Source organism: Herpailurus yagouaroundi, unplaced genomic scaffold, assembly GCF_014898765.1.
Source record: "Herpailurus yagouaroundi ecotype Mexico unplaced genomic scaffold, PumYag 141, whole genome shotgun sequence".
Classification (NCBI taxonomy): domain Eukaryota; kingdom Metazoa; phylum Chordata; class Mammalia; order Carnivora; family Felidae; genus Herpailurus; species Herpailurus yagouaroundi.
Window position 1 is genome coordinate 56,307,596 of NW_024412396.1, and position 17,379 is coordinate 56,324,974.

At 35.4% G+C, this 17,379-nt stretch overlaps 1 long non-coding RNA gene across 1 annotated transcript in view; it reads left to right on the forward strand.

The window, feature by feature from the left end:
- Positions 1 to 17,379, forward strand: part of LOC121032145 (uncharacterized) — a 714,077-nt gene that overhangs the window by 533,455 nt on the left and 163,243 nt on the right. The window contains exon 2 of the long non-coding RNA XR_005791103.1: positions 1,893 to 1,974. This is a non-coding gene — a long non-coding RNA (uncharacterized LOC121032145). The remainder of the gene's footprint in view (positions 1 to 1,892; positions 1,975 to 17,379) is intronic.

The following is a 17,379-nucleotide window of genomic DNA, read 5'->3' on the forward strand; positions in this document are numbered from 1 at the left end:
GAGTAATATTTCCACTACTGATCAAGAAGATAGGATGTAGTAGCAAATAGAAATTTTTAAGGGTCAGAACAAAAATGCACAATCATATATTTCAATAAAATCAGTGTGCTTTCAAGTAGAAGCCACAGAGTTGGGTTTGGGGGATAACTATAAAAGAAAGTCCCTATTTCAGAAACTACATAATTGCTAATTAAAAAGCTCATCAGAACAAAAAATGGCAGGTCTGCAGTGTGTACAAAGTGGAAGATGTAGCTGTGACTTTACAACATGAAGAAGAAGAAAGATGCATGACCAAGGTACAGGTTTAGAATGGAAAAATCTCAATAACTTATGACCAGTCATTCATTGTAATAATATGTAAACTCCTAACAATGCAATACATTGAACAAGTCAACATATGGGATACAGTCATCAAGCGATTTTCTTAATCTCCCATTTTTTTTCAAACAATTAGAAACAAATCTTCATCAGTAGGTATTAGATAAGATATGGTACATTTATATAATAGAATATATATGTCATTTTTAGAATGAAGTAGATAAACATATTTGGACTTTGAAAGATGTCTAGATAGTTGTTATGTAAAAAGAAAAGCAAATTACAGAAGAGAATGTAGAGTATAAACTATTTGGTAAAAATATCAAATCAGTAGGTATGACAGATAATATGTAACATATATTAGATACTACATATCAAGATGATGTATATTATATCATATATAATTATATAATTATTATAATATAAAATATGTATGTATAATAGATAACATCTTTTCACTTCTTTAGGTTGGGATTATAGGAAACTATTTGTAATTATTATAGGTTGGGATTATAGGAAATGTTAGTTTTTTTTAATTCATTTCTGTGTGTGAATTGTTTACAGTAAGCATGCTTTTATTATATAATCCATACAATTTATAATACAAAATACATAAAATTTCAACATAGAAAAGAACTGAGAGAAATATACTAACATGATTACAATAATTATGTCTAGTTGATGAAACCATGAAAGATTTTTAAAAATGATTTATGCTCTAACAAATCTTATTCCATGTGTATATGCCACACTGTTTTAAAAATCAATTTATTTAAACTAAGTCAAAATCAAAAACAAAAACAAAAATAGTCCACCCATTCTCCCATCCTCCACACCCCACCTCTGGCAACCACAAATCTGTTCTCTATATGTATGAGCTTTTTTAAAATTCTTTTTTTAATTTCCATATATAAGAGATATCATACAGTGTTTTTCTTCTCTGACTTATTTCACTTAGCATAATGTCCTCGAAGTCCATCTGTGTGGTCACAAATGGCAGTATTTCATACTTTTAGGACTGAATAATATTCCATTGTGTGTGTGTGTGTGTGTATGTGTGTATGTGTGTGTGTCACAATTTCTTTATCCATTCATCCATCATCACTTAGGTTGTTCCCATATCTTGGCTATTGTAAATAATGCTTCAATGGACATGGGGGCACATGTATCTTTTTGAGTTAGTGTTGTAATTTTCTCTGGGTAAATACCCAGAAGTGAAGTTGTTGAATCATATGGTAGTTCTATTTTTAATTTTTTGAGGAACCTCCACACTATTTTCTCCCATTTTAAATACCTGCAGAGGGCAAATTCTTTCCTTGCCCTTGGGTAAAAACAGGAAGCCCCCACAAAACCAGTGGCTAGTTACTCTATCTCATTCAAATAATAAAAATATCTATTCCCAGGAAAAAATTAAGGTACAAATTTGATTTAAAGTCAAGTGAGACTTTTTTTCTTTTCCAATCTGAATCTAGAAGCAATCTTGAAATTTGGCAAAGTGAGCAACAGATTACTTTTTTTTTTTCCCATCCCTCCTTCCAAGCTTACTAACCTGTCTTTTTCTTTTCCCTCTATAGCTCTCCTATTCCTTGCCATCAGCATCTGGGTCAATGATGAGCAGAAGTAAGGGGTAAAGGAAATCTCTCTGTGGACACTGAGGTAAGGATTGACTGATTGTCTCTGGATTTGACAGATATTCAAAGCTGACTCACTTTTGTAGGCTCTTCAGAAACCATCCCCATCCATTTGAAGAATCATTCACCTATAGTCCTTCTGACAGAATTAAATGCATCTCTACTTCTGCTGGTCCTTCCATTTTCATCACTAAGAATCCACGTCACTTCTGCGTTTCCCTGGCTAAAGCCTACTTGTCTTTCTAGAATGTCTTTTGGACAAGACCTAAATGACCATGAATCTCTTGCCCTTAGATCCTCCAGTCTTCGTGCTCCTTCAAACTTCAGGAAGGCGCGTTAAATTTTAAATGCTCTCCTGAAGTCTCTTAATTTATTTAAAAAGGGATAAAAGCTGCACTCCTTTATGGATGGAGGAGACTCCTAATCCCCCAACAAATCTCTCTACATGAGGTTTTTGAATAATTTCCTCCAAGTTCTTCTAGCTTGTTTTGAAATTTGGAGATGGCAACCAACCTCGTCTTCCTCAGTGAAGCAGGACAGCGAGAGAGATTTCCAGCTTGGCTCATTCCAAGGAAATCATTTAAAATCCTTTCTCAAGTTCAAAGTTCCCTCATCATATACTTTTTATAAGTGAGGAAGTCAAAGGTTATTCTAATGTAGTTCATCAACTATTCTAAACCTTTTCATTGCTTTTTAGGCTCTCCTTTGGAGTTCACCTCATTCATTTTAATATTTTTCTTTGTATTCTGCCTCAAATAAATTGTGATGTTCCTTATAATGTTAGAATTGTACTATGAAAAACTCTTGTATTCATTTTTATGAACTATTACAGTAGTATAATTTCTTTCATTCATCTTTTGTTATCATGGTCCATCCTATTAAATGTTCTGGGAATATTTTTTTTCTTACGTGGACTCCAACTCTCTTAATCTTCATCAAAATAATATCACGTCTCATTACCAAAACAAATCATTTTCTTTTAAAGTCTTTTATTATGCTCTTTTCTTCATTAAAACACCATCAGTCTCATCCCTAATGCTAAATCATTGTGAGTGAAGGAAAAGTTCACTCAACTTCTCTATGTGAATTACAAAATCAATTACAACATTGTCAAGGAAATATTGATATAAATTGGGATGAATATCCAAAATGAAATAATACTGAAATGATATATGCAGCCTGTTGAGTAATATTTGAGATTACTAATTTTCTGGGAATACTCATTCTCTCAATATTTAAATTTCAAGCAAAAACACTTGAGATGAAGCAGACTTTATCCTCATGGGTACTATCATTACATGATTATCATTTAAGGAAATGGTACATATACTAATATTTCAGACCTTTATAATAATTGTGTGCTACTAAACTTAGCTGTTTTATTTGCTTAAAATTTTTGGACAGCTTTTGTGAATATATACATTAGTAAGGAAGATTTTCCCACTTTGTCCTGAGATTTTGCTTTCGGGGTGGAATAGAAGAAATTGTTTGTTTCTCTTCTCCCTCCTTCTCTTCTTCCCTCTCTCCTTTTCCTCCTTTTTTCTTTTCAAGATATATTTAAGTGAAAAAGGAGTTGATATATAAACCTATTTTCGCTAGATCATTCTCATTAGCAACGTACATCACATCTACCCAAAAGTTTGGTACAATCAAGTGTCCACAGGCCATTTACTATAGGAAGTCAGTATTTGCAAGCCAGAAAGGGACGTAACACCTAATACATTCCATATTACTCAATTTCCTCCCTCTACACAGAGAAAAGACATAGGAAAGAGTTTATGCCCAAATGCCTCAGACTGCTTACTGTTAAGTGGGGGGAAAAAAAGTAATTCGGAAGTGCTTTTAAGAGAAATTAGTTTCACTTGTCAACTGTCATTAAGATGGATTACACTCAGCTGCATTGCAGAAGCAGCAATGAAATCTAACATATTTGCAGCCAAGACAATAGTGTGCATATTTTTAAATTGCATCAGGTAGGGCCTATTATTTAAGATTCGTTGCTATTGTCATTGTCACAACATCCTACATTATTCAAACCAAGCATCAATTCCATTAGTCAGTCTCTCCTTTGCTGTCAAAGATGCAAATACAGGTTTGTATTGCTTAGAGTAAATGCATCATCTGAATGGAAATGTGTCAAAAGATATTAAATGATATAAGGTATGATTTGTGAAATAAAATCAAATAAATATATGAGTCCCTTTCTCTCCAAAAAAAGGGAAATTCATTATTTAAAAAATCCCATAAGATTATGAGCTCAAATATAATCATCTTTGTGTTTCTACCATTTGAAGAATAATAGGTGTTCTCCAGTCTCATACTTAATAGATGCTCAATATATATTTTTTAATACAATATTTAATGAATGAATGAATGAAAATCAAAGAATGTATTGATATTAACAATACATTAAGGAAATAATTTGACCTATTAACATTTCCCTGTGTGTTCAGGAAACTATGAAATAAACATACACCATTCCAAATCCCCAAACATTCTATAATGAGTCATATTTATGTCAACTTGTATGCTTAGGAATTGGCAATATTTCACTCTATTGAACAAGAGTAAAGTGCTGCCATAATTAACTATGTTTGAATAGATGTTCTTGTACGCCTGCTACTTGCATGCTTTCATCAACACGTACATCCAGGGGTCCAAAACACCAGGGGAAATTACATCTTTTGTTGCTGAAAAATATTAGATCAAGACCCATTTCATGAGTTAAGGATGAAACCCACAACACTTTCCCCAGAGCTGACCTGAGGCTATCCATCAAAAATGGATACTGGTCAACCGCTTTCAAAGATTTTTAGCTACACTGTCACAAAAGTGATTCCATTAAACCTTTAAAACTATTAGTTAAATTTAATCAGGTTAATAAAATAGCCTATCTAGCTTGCTTAAAAATTTAAATAAATACTATAAATATTTGCATCTATTCAACTGATTATGTAATTCTTTTACACCATTATATCTTTATAGTTAGAAAACAACTGGCTTATTTTAAGTTACTACCACTGCTTATTATATGAATATTTTGCTAAGTATTTTTAAATTTGCATTAATGCCTCATGAAGTCCAGGATAGTTTGAACTAAAGTTGAAAAACAGAATTTGTTTGCAGTACTAAGAACTGAAAATCTTATTATTTATTAAGTATCTACTACGTTTTATGGGCTCTATTTTATCTTTCAATTTAATGAGTTTGGTGTTATAATCTTTATTTCATGACTGAAAAAGACACTCAACAAGTTTGGGTAACTTGCCCATGTCTAGACAACTAGTAAGGTATATTCAAACCTTAGCCTTTCACTATGCCATCATCCCTCCACTTCTGGTGGAATGAATTGAACATCCTCTCATCGATGAACATCACAGCCAGGCTATCTTTCTATTGCATCCAAAGCTATTCCATGCCTTCCCTTTAAGGTCTCTCTTCAAATAAAAGTACAAAAGACTATCAAATATATAAATAAATTCGTAGAATGTTGTGGGATAACGTGTATTCTGCACTTTTAATAGTTCCATCCATACGAACAAAGCCAATGGTATAATATCCCTGGCCTGTCTTTCTTCCCCTGCTTATGTTCCCTCTGGGGAGGTATAGTCACTTATCTGATTGATACATGGGGAAGAGCAGATTTGGAAAAACAAAGCTTGACCCTGCAGTTCCCTTATTCCTCTTAAACAAGCTACCTGTTAGGATCAGGAATTCTTTCCTGCTTTTTAATGTCTGAAGTACGACCTAGACAAGATTCAACTGTGGCAATGCCCGCCCTAATCCAGCCTATGCTTGCCTGTATCTGGGCTTTATATGTTATGCACATTTTGTTCTCATACTAATCACTATCCACCATCTTAGCCTTTATCAGAAATAACACTAAAATTGGATCAGCACTTAATACTTCTTTATTTTATTTCCCAATTTGTATTCATTTGGGTTAAATAAAAAAATGCTGTTTATTAGTTCCCCTCAGACCCTTCAGAGAACCTCAACAAATGATAAAAAAAACACATGTAAATTTACCTACATAGGGACATAAATACACAAACACACAAAACCAGAAATCAAAAAAAAAACCCTTTATTAATTACTATTTTTAGATAGTACTTTGCTATAAGAAGTCAGTGATTTGCCTAGTTTTATTGGTCTAGTCTTATTTTCAATATTCAAAGAGAAAAAAATGAGTGATAGCATGAGTACTATATGCAGTATTGATACTTTTCTCTCTACCTCTTGTATTTGCCAAATTATAACTCACACGTTTGGTGTTTTCACTGAAATTAAACTTAAAAAAACTTTTAAAAAGACCACTTTCATGCTTTATTTAAGCAACAACCTGCTGTGTTATAAACCTGTGAAGGGAAAAATTGATGCCTGCTATTTTTTTTCTTTTTGAACATATGGGAAAACATACATTTAACTACAAATGACATAAATATTGACATACAAGTGCCTATTCCTATGTCGGGCATGAAATATTTAATTTTAATGACCTAAATATTTTACGTTAGCATCTGTTTTTGCAAGCATATGCTTATAAATTACACTGGCATTCTGAATAAAATATCTTCCTAAACAGCAAAGTTTAGGTAACCCACAGGGTTCAAGTACATAAGTACTGTGTTTATGTTAGAGATACCTCATATTTTTCTTAGTATTTTGATAGAGCTACTATATTTTAACTTAACTTCACAGTAATAATATAGCACCTTTGGGATATACATGTCTGTATAGCTAGGATTTCAACACCAGAATAATTTACATCAAAAAATCACTTCTGATTCAATTCTGGTGTTTGCCTCTAAACCAAGATGGGAATAAGAAAACAAAAATTTAAATATGACTACTTGTGAAATAACTTACTAATCAGATGTGACCTATGCTCACTCTTTCATTTTAGCTCATCTGGTTCTCTGCTTCACTACTGCCAGGATTTCAACTTACCATGTTATGTAATGTGTAGGATAGAAAGCAAGTCTCAGTAACTAATTTTTACATGCACGTTTTGGCACTTAAGCAATATATACTGCCCAAAAATAAATGTTTGGAGAGTAAAATTACTATAAATTTTCAGTGAAAATGAATATGAATCTTTCCCAGTTGGCTTTATATGTCATAGTAGTACAGTGGAATTCTTGGATAACCAATAAAAGGATGAAATTATCTTCTCTACTTATAAAAATCCATTACTTTTTATCCTTATTGTGTATTGAGAATAATACAAACAAAACCAAAACAAACAAACAAACAAACAAACAAAAAACAGGGTTTTGTAGAGAAAGGGCATGTGAGTGTTCATAAAATTGCAAGCACATATCTTCTAATATGTTAACTCAATGAAAATGAATACAGATCGAAGCAAGGGATTTTAAAAGGTGCTTTTAAAATGGCCTTTCTGGGGCACCTGGGTGGCGCAGTCGGTTAAGCGTCCGACTTCAGCCAGGTCACGATCTTGCGGTCCGTGAGTTCGAGCCCCGCGTCGGGCTCTGGGCTGATGGCTCGGAGCCTGGAGCCTGTTTCCGATGCTGTGTCTCCCTCTCTCTCTGCCCCTCCCTCGTTCATGCTCTGTTTCTCTCTGTCCCAAAAATAAATAAACAACGTTGAAAAAAATTAAAATAAATAAAATAAATAAAATGGCCTTTCTTTTTGGAGTGCAGGGATTTTCCTACCAGTTCTTAAATGTTTATAAGAGATCACTGGTTGGCCAGCATTCAAAATGGTTACTCAAGTTAACCTCCCACTGCAGGCTGCGATAGAACTAGACAAATACATACAGCAACCATGATGTGCACGATTGTGACCCTTAAAGGAAGGAAAACACATAAGATGAGCTCCATATTCACCCTGGAAGTCTGTCTGGGATACACTTTCCGAGCTGAGGCAATGGAGCCCAAAAAGAAAGCAGGGTCTTGCCTGGCAGAGGAAACTGAGATTTGAATTTAGGGATGCAGAAGAAACTAGAATAAGCCTTATAGGATATGAGAGAGAAGAGAGTTGCATAGACAAGGGACACTAGAAATCTTCAGTCCGTTGGAATCTTTGACTGAATATGATAAGCTCTTTCTGTACAAGGAGGGGCCCAAATCTATCATAAATACAGACATAAAGTTGCTTAATAATGTTAGAAAATTTAATTCAACTATATAAAAATACAATGCATTAGAACCAAGTGGAATTTTCTCAGAAATTCACTAATCATTAGTGTAATTTGTGCACACTTGATTTAAGAAGAAAAATTATAATGTCCTCTCAACAGGTATATAAAAAGTAGGAGACAAAATTCAATACATATTTATAGTAAAAGTTTTTTCAGCATAGTAGAAATATAGAAATAAAGGGCACCTACAACAAACTTGCAGTTAATATCATAGTTGATGGTAATAGACTGAACACTTACCCCTAAGATTTGAAACAAGGTGTGAATGTGTTAAAGTGCTTTATTGAGCATTGTATGGCAATCCTATCCAGTGCAGTAAAGATGAATAAATACTAAGGGAAAGAGGAGGAGGAAAAGGAGATGGAGGAGGAGGAGGGGGAAGAGGAGGAAGAGTAATATACAAAACACTAAGGAATCTAATATGAGGGAAACTGCATAATCAATACATCACATGATGCTTTGCAATGATTAAAAACATGAATTATCCACCTACTCTCTACAAGGACTACAGAAATTTTGTCAGTGACTCATACAATCCTTTTTCTGATAAGAAAGACCTGAGCAATGTAAAAGCCATAAATAATGTAAGATGAAAAAAATGGATAGAGGGATAGATAGATGAAAGTTTATAGACATATATAGATCTATGAATATGTAAGTAATTATATATAAACATATATATATATGTATATATATAACTAGGTAATCAGAAATATAATAAATAATGGTACATATACACATATCTATCTACCTATCTGTTGGTTTGCAAACTGGCCCCCATACACAGAGGGCTAGGAGAGAAGAAAAGAGGCAAACTTCTCCAGATTGGTAGGTGGCAAGTTTAATAAGCAAGGAAACTCGCATATAGGAGGCTTGTTTTGGGAGGCCACAAGGATGAGTAGATCTCCGTACTGCTCCCCAGAATCTTAATAGTTTACATAGAGGCCTTAACGGTACTCAGTCATGTATTTGGTCCAGATGGTCTCCATAACACATTGCTCTCTTAAGGCTGCATCCTTGGCAACAGCATGGCATTGAGAATAGTGGGCAGAATGTAAATTCTAAGTGCGGGCTAGGAGGTCAGGAGTCTCTAATTGCCTGGATCCCCTGTAGGTCAACCAGCAGTCATGTCTTCTCAATGACCTCCTCCAACTCTATCATTCATCTATCTATCTATCTATCATCTATCATCTATCTCTAAATATAAAAAGGAAATTTTGCTACTGTTGAGAATACAAAAACTAATAAATATATCTCAGATTTGCAGGCTTCTTAAAAAATAAAATAAGAAACAATGAGGAAAATTACTCTCATGGAAATAAACATCTGGCTTCTAAAAGTGACTACTTTGAGGAAAGGAGAATGTATTCATTTAGATGTAAAGTTTCTCATCTGTCTGCAGACTAAGACGATTCATTGTTCTTGTTATATATGCTGAATTAGTAATAATTAATTGTCACAAGGAAGACTGGGCACATAAAAGAAATAGATAGTATACATTAAAGATCTCCTCAATATGTTTGTAATATCTATTGGGTGAACAACAGTCATCAGCTATCTCTATGTTTTGAGTTATGCATATTCTAAATAAAAGTGTGCCGTGTGATCAAAAGAATGAAATCTTGCCATTTGCAGCAACATGGATGGAACTAGAGAGTATTATGCAAAGCGAAATAAGTCAGTCAGAGAAAGACAAATATCATATGATTTCACTCATATTTAGAATTTAATATACAAAACAGATGAATATAAGGGAAGGGAAGCAAAAATAATATAAAAACAGAGCAGACAAACCATAAGAGACTCTTAAATACGGAGAACAAACTGAGGGTTGCTGGTGGGGTGTGGGTGGGGGGAAGGGCTAAATGTGTAAGGGGGACTAAAGAGGACACTTGGGATGAGCAGTGAGTGTTATATGTAAGTGATGATCATCAGATTCTATTCTTGAAATTATTACACTATATGTTAACTAACGGATTTAAATTTATAAAAAAGTGTGCCATAATTCCAAGCACCTTCACTAATTAATTAAATTAACTTTTTAGTGTTTCCACAATGGTATGTGCAAAGTGAAAAATCACAATTTGACGCCATTAGTTTTTAATGTTAATGCAGAATAAAGATAATTTTGGAGTGTGAGTGGAGAATTTAATATATTAAAGAGATATTATTGCACAATGTTTTAAGAGCTTTGCACTGCGCAGGGTTGCTTTAGCTCAAATACTAGTCTGCTGCTTAGTGGTTTTTGTTTTTCTTTCTTTAACCTTTATAAAATTAACTTATTTATGCCTTGGTTTCCTTATTCATAGAAGGTGAGTGATTGTAGTTTACCTATGTCATTGGGTTATTCCGTGAATTCAATTAATTGATACAGGGAGAGTCTGAATTAGAATACAGTCTTAATTAGAATACTTTCTGACCATTGGTGGCTCTCTATAGGTTCACTAGTATTTTTACATCCTCTCTTTCACAAATCTGTTGTTCTTCTGTCTTTCCACTCTTATAATTGATCAGTGTTGAACAGTACTTTGAATCACATTACTATTGAATTATTATAATTATTTTAGTTATAATTAGTGGATCACCTAATGTAAAGGCTACTATGATAGACCCTTTATTTACTGCTCACAACAGCCCTATAAAATAGGTATTGTTCAAATTTAAATCATGTGAGAAATGAGGTTCAAAGGGTTTACTAAATATTACTTTCAAAAGCTGAAATTCAAACTCAGGTTCGTCTACATTTCAAACCATTCTTCCTTCTGTTAGGATTATTAATTTATCACATTTTTATTCTCTTGGACTCTATCCTCATAAATTCCTGGTTATGTAATAAAAAGTTACTGTTAACTCCTCATGAATGAGCAAGAAAACTGGAAGTAAAGTGTGTGTGGCTTTTTTTTTTTTAACATTTATTTATTTTTGAGACAGAGAGAGACAGAGCATGAACGGGGGAGGGGCAGAGAGAGAGGGAGACACAGAATCGGAAACAGGCTCCAGGCTCTGAGCCATCAGCCCAGAGCCCGACGCGGGGCTCGAACTCACGGACCGCGAGATCGTGACCTGGCTGAAGTCGGACGCTTAACCGACTGCGCCACCCAGGTGCCCCTGTGTGTGGCTTTTTAATCTAGCCTATATGAAATGCTGCCAGTAATATGCGACTAATACACTAATTAGCAGAGCTGGTGTCTTTATTATGGGTAGGTAGGTCACTTTAATAGAAAAAAAACTATGCTAAACACAATATTGATTTGTGAATTGAAAGGAAGTCATTTAGCTAAAACCATTGAAAACAGGGGCACCTGGGTGGCTCAGTCTGTTAAGCATTCCATTCTTGGTGTGCTCAGGTCATGATCTCATGGTTCCTGAGTTCAAGCCCCAGGGAGCTTGCTTGGGATTCTCTCTCCATCTCTCTGCCCCTCCCTCTCTCTCAAAAATAAATAAATAAACATTAAAAAAACATTGAAAACGCAATACGATTTGAAAACAGAATGAAAGAAAACTGAATTATATGTACTTTGGTGAGAGGTCTGGTAAAAAGACCAAGTTCACATTATTCTACACAGCCCCCTCTCTTCACCAGGTGTCCTTCTATAACCCCTTGAAGTGGCCTGTACTTTGCACAGATCCCTTCTCTAATAATTCAAAGAGGAAGGGTGACCTTTCCATTTACACCCCCCTATGGAAGTTCCCATTTTGTGGTCATAATTGGTATGATTAAGTTATAAAGAGAGAAAAAGCATCTGTATCATGGGACTCCACACCAAACCATGGATGAATTATAGCTCTGCTTAACCTCAAGTAGTACTGACATTTAAAAAATCGAGCTTCTTAAGACACATGCATAAATCTCTAATGTTGGAATTTCAGAGGATATGTTTTTGAGTAAAAGTTTCCTCTTGGAGCCAATAAAAGTGCTACATTTGTGTGAGAACAGTCATGATTCTTTTTAAAGATAACCTTGAGTTTCCAGTGGGCAGTTTTTCATGTACAATTGATGGTCCCATGCAATACCACCACCTGCCATTAAACATCATCCACGTAGCCTTTTCCAGCCCTCTCCTGCAGCTCAATCTTTGAACAGAAGGACAGGAACACTATTGTTCTTGCCATTAGTTCACATTTTCATTCCTCAAACATATACTATCTTCTCCACAAAGGCAATGAGTGGCTGACACTGCCTCTCCTGGAAATGCTTTCTAACTTTCACATTTCCTACAACCCAGCACCTCCTTTTGGCCCTTTCTGTCACAGATTAGATGCCACTGCCTGCAATGAGCTTTTCAAGAACCAGTAATTCTGTACTTCAACAACTTATTCAAAATGAATTCCCCTTAAAAGTATGTACTTCTTAAGGGTAGCAACCACATCATGCGTACTTCTGTATCCCCAACATATAGAAAATAGGTGTCGAATGAATAAATAAGAGGCACTGGGATGCCTGGGTGGCTCAGTCTGTTAAGCATCTGACTCTTGATTTTGGCTCATGTCATGATCTCACAATTCATGAATTCAAGTCCTGCTTTAGGCTGTGTGCTGAAAGCTGGGGTTCTCTCTCCCTTTCTCTCTTCCCCTGCTTGGCTTGCATTCTGTCTCTCTGTCACTTTCTTATAAATAAACAAACAAATAAATATTCTTATTTTTTTCGTGTTTATTTTTGAGAGAGAGAGGCAGACAGAGACAGAGAGCATGAGTGGCGGAGGGGCAGAGAAAGTAAGAGACACAGAATCGGAAGCAGGCTCCACACTCTGATTTGTCAGCATGGAGTCTGATACGGAGCTCAAACCCACAAACCCTGAGATCATTACCTGAGCTGAAGTCAGACGCTTAACTGACTGAGCCACCCAGGTGCCCCTAAATAAATATTTTTTAAAAGGAGTGTTACTGTGGGAAAGATAGGGAAGAATGGCAGAATATAAAGGGGCTTTATACTGTAGGAATAACAATATTATTGTTCATTTATTATCACTTAAAAGTGAAAAAAGTTAACCTCACAGGTCAGGTGCAGATAAAATATTCTGAAAATGTGTTACACTTTCTATTTTGAGTCACAAATATGGAAAGGCTAATAGAAATATAACCCTTCTCATCATACAGTTATTCACCATTTTGCTTTTTTACTGGAGTCATCATAACCTTAAAGTCTTTAGGAAAAATAAATAGGAGTGTTCATAACATTAAGTACCTCTTCTGTTAAGTACCAATTCCCATAGATTCAAAACCCTTGGGGAAATTGTCAGGTGTTTTATCATCCAAGATATATAGCTTGATTTCACAAAAACAGGTGTGGCTGGGTTTGTCCAAGGTTGTTATGAAATATTTGTCATAAACTGGAGACATCCTATTAGCAAAATGATACAATGTATGATTGGTTATACATTAACATAAGTGAAGAATTAAGATGAATTAAGGTAATTGCTCACTCTATAATCTGGGCCACTGCCCCTACATGGCTATGTTCTGGTTCATGTACCTTATGTGAAATACTAGGATACATCTTAAGATGAGCAAACAGCCTAATGAGAAACCATAAATACCACTGTAAGGTGGGGTTGATGGAGAATTATGCATCCTGACATCCTCAGATGGGTAATACGCAGTTTTCTGTGAGAAAACTGTCAAACGACATGGATCCATTTATGTAAAGTGGAAAAGATATCATAGTTCTATTTGTTTTGTGATGTAGTAACACTACCAAATTTTTGTAGAGAAAGTAAAATATCAAAGAAAAACTACAAGAATAACTAGACAGAAGTGACCAAATTTACAGATTTTTAAGAAACGATTTTGCCTTTTTAATGTTTGACTCTACTGATTGAAAACAAAACAGTTCCCAAAGTGAAAGTACAGGGATATATTTGCATCCTTCCAGGCTAGGGATCGGTATTCACATGGCAGAGAAAAAGACATGGGACTTTTCGTACATCTGGGGGCTGTGAAGACCTACATCTGTATTGTCAGGTCCTAGGAGGTACAACAAATCTATGGGAGAGCTTCAGAAGGTAGAAAGGCAGTCGCATCAGGTGGTATGAATGTCTTTTCACCACAGGTTGCTTTGGAGGGAGGGCCCTGGAAACCTCTACTTTATGAAGCTAACTGCATATACACATGGCGCTTATTAAGTGCATCCAGGTATTCAGTGATGGCAAGCTGCCTACAGCCAAGCAAATGCCAATCATTTCAAACTATACCTTTAAGGTCAATTATACTCCTTTAATTTAGACACAACACGGAGCCAAAATCCACACTAATACATTAATATAATGTTTTATCATTCTACTGTTAGAGTTTCAGACTTTGATTCAGAACACTTAGAGGACAGTCAAGTGACCTCCCAGAAAAAAAAATAGTAGCATTTTCTGTGGGAGTACAGTACCAAATCAAGAACTATCCTTCAGATCCATATCAATGCAAAGATCTGAAATCCTGGTCAATGACTGTGAATATGCCTCCCTCTCACACACATGTCCCTGCCCCCTGTCCACATACATATGCTTCTCAAGTCTTATTTCTAAAGTGGAATCCGTGTCACGAGAACAGGTCTAATAAAAATGCATTAATAATAGCAGATACTGAGTTTTTACTATGTTCAGGGACTGTTGTATACCATTTTCCATCTTTTAATTTTAGAATAGTGTTAGATTTATAGAAAAATTGCAAAGAAAGCACAAAGAATTTCCTTATACCCTGCATCTAGTTTCCTCTATTGTTTAGATGGTATATTCATGTGATACATTTCTTACAATTAATGAACCAACACCCATAGATTATTATTAATTCAAGTCCATACTTCATTTGCATTTCTTTAGTTTTTACCTAATGATCTTTTTTTTTTGTCTTAAGATCATCTAGATTACCATACTACATTTATTCATCATGTCTCCTTAAGCTTCTGTATCAGTGTTTTGGACTTGCCTTAATTTTGATGTCTTTGATAGTTTTGAGGAGCATTGGTCAGGTATTTTGTAGAATTTCCCTCAATTGGGAATTGTCTGATGTTTTTCTCACAAATAGACTGGGGCTATGGGTTTGGGAGAGGAAGACCACAGAAGTAAAGTGCCATACTCCTCACATCATATCAAGGTAACACTATCAACGTTACTTATCACTGTTGATGTTAACCTTGATTACATGGCTGAGGTAGTGTTTGTTAGATATTATCCACTGTAAATTTATTTATTTATTTTCATATTGCACTTTTTGGAAAGAAGTTACTACGTGCAGCTTATGCTTAAGGTGTAGGGAGTTCTACTCTACCCTCCTAAGGGGTGTAGTGTACATGTTTCATAAATTAGCACATTTAATGTCCAAGATAAAGACTATGAGGTAGGTAAAATCATTCCATTTTATGGATGAGGAAGCTGAGAAACAGACAAGTTTAAATAAAGAACAAGTGCCCAAATTACATGTCTAAAGGTTGTTGCGCTCCAATATGAACTTGGGAACCCTGGTTCTAGGTCCTGAGCTCAAAGTCAAATGTGCCTGTGATGAATTCAGACAAATGAATCCTAAGTGGTGACCTGATGATTATAGTCAAGTGGCTGAAAGCCTACTGTATAGAAGAAGCTATATATTTGTACTGGATACTCCAAAAAGGCAAAACTGAGACCGATGGATGGAGTTTACAAAGAGAAAGAGTTCAACCCGAAAATCAAGAGACAATATGCCGAAAAATGTGAAGCAATAAAATTAGAGTTAGTAAGATAGTGGAGACTAGTAGCCCTTGGATGACCGGGTTATTTCAGAAAGGATAAAGTAATAAGAATGAAAACATTTATCACTTAGAATGGTTCTCCCATTGTCATAAGTGTTTTAAATGCAATTACTCATATATTAATTACAATGATCCCACAAGGTAGCTAATGTTCTTATCTCCATTTTACAAAGATGAAATTGGGCACAGAGAATCTAAATAACTTGCCTGGCTCTGAACTGACAGTGTGGAGCCTGCTTAGGATTCTCTTTCCCTCTCTGTCTGCCTTCCTACCCCTCAAAATAAATAAACACATATTTAAATAACTTGCCCAAGTTCACACACCTAGTACATGGCAGACTCAGTGTTCAAACAGAAGTAATCTTTGTTCTTGGTTTTGCTACTACAGACTGCCTTCTGCATGGAATTGGAGGCTAAGGTAGACCTTGCTCAGAAGCACTTTCAAACTGCTAGAAGCTGTGGTGTCTTCCATTTGACTAGTGCTTTCTCCTTAGTTGAAAATATACAGCCTTTGGGGGTGCCTGGGTGGCTCCTTCGGTCATGATCTCGCGGTTTGTGAGTTCCAGCCCCGCGTTGGGCTCTGTGCTGACAGCTCAGAGCCTGGAGCCTGCTTCGGATTCTGGGTCTTCCCGTCTCTCGGCCCCTCCCCTGATCATGCTCTGTCTCTCAATAATAAATAAATTTTTTAAAAAATTTAAATATATAACATTTTATTAGTGCATGGTACTTCTTATCATCTTGAATTTAATTTATTTGTATAAATGTAAAGGTAGATCTCCAGCTTCAGTTTTATTTCAGGAAGTAACTCAGGAAATCAGAGATAAGAGAGGAAGTCATCAGCTTAGAAAAATGAACATATATCCCTAGATATATCCATATATATATGTATAAATATCCCTATAAATGGGAAAAATGATATAAAGGGTTTAAATATGGCATGCCAATACAATACCCAGTGACTTTTTTCTCTAAATGTAATAAGTTCTTATTCCTAGAGATGAAAAGTCCTTATTTTTTGACTTGTGGTTTTGAAAAAGGTGATAAATCATTCATTCATTCAACAGAATAATTAATTTGAACACAGAGACCAAGATAGCAGCTGGGGTTTCCTTCCAGTTCCTTAAAGCCAAGAGTTTAAAGCAATGTCAGAAAAGGTTTAAAAATATTTCAGTTCACCAGGCTGAGTCTACGCAACGCAGTGATGTCCCAGTCTTGGCCAAAGGAAAAGGAATAAAAGCAAGGGGTTGGGAGCTCAGCTAAGCCCATGAAAGAGCACCAGCTTCAGCTAATCAATGTCATTACTACACTCAGTTAAAAGGGTGAGAAATCTGAGTTTGACGCAGAAGAGAAAAGGAGGAGTTATTTTGTGAACCTCTATCAGCAACAAATTGTGGCCTGAGCATGGTAACAAGCAGAAGAGATAAATGGAATCCTGTGGTTCACCTTCTAGATTTCTGTACTGCAACATTTGTTCAGATCTACAGAATTGATCTGGGCGATGCCTGGAAACAGGAAGCTTCCAGGAAGTGCCAGTAATGAAAGGGCTCTGTCTG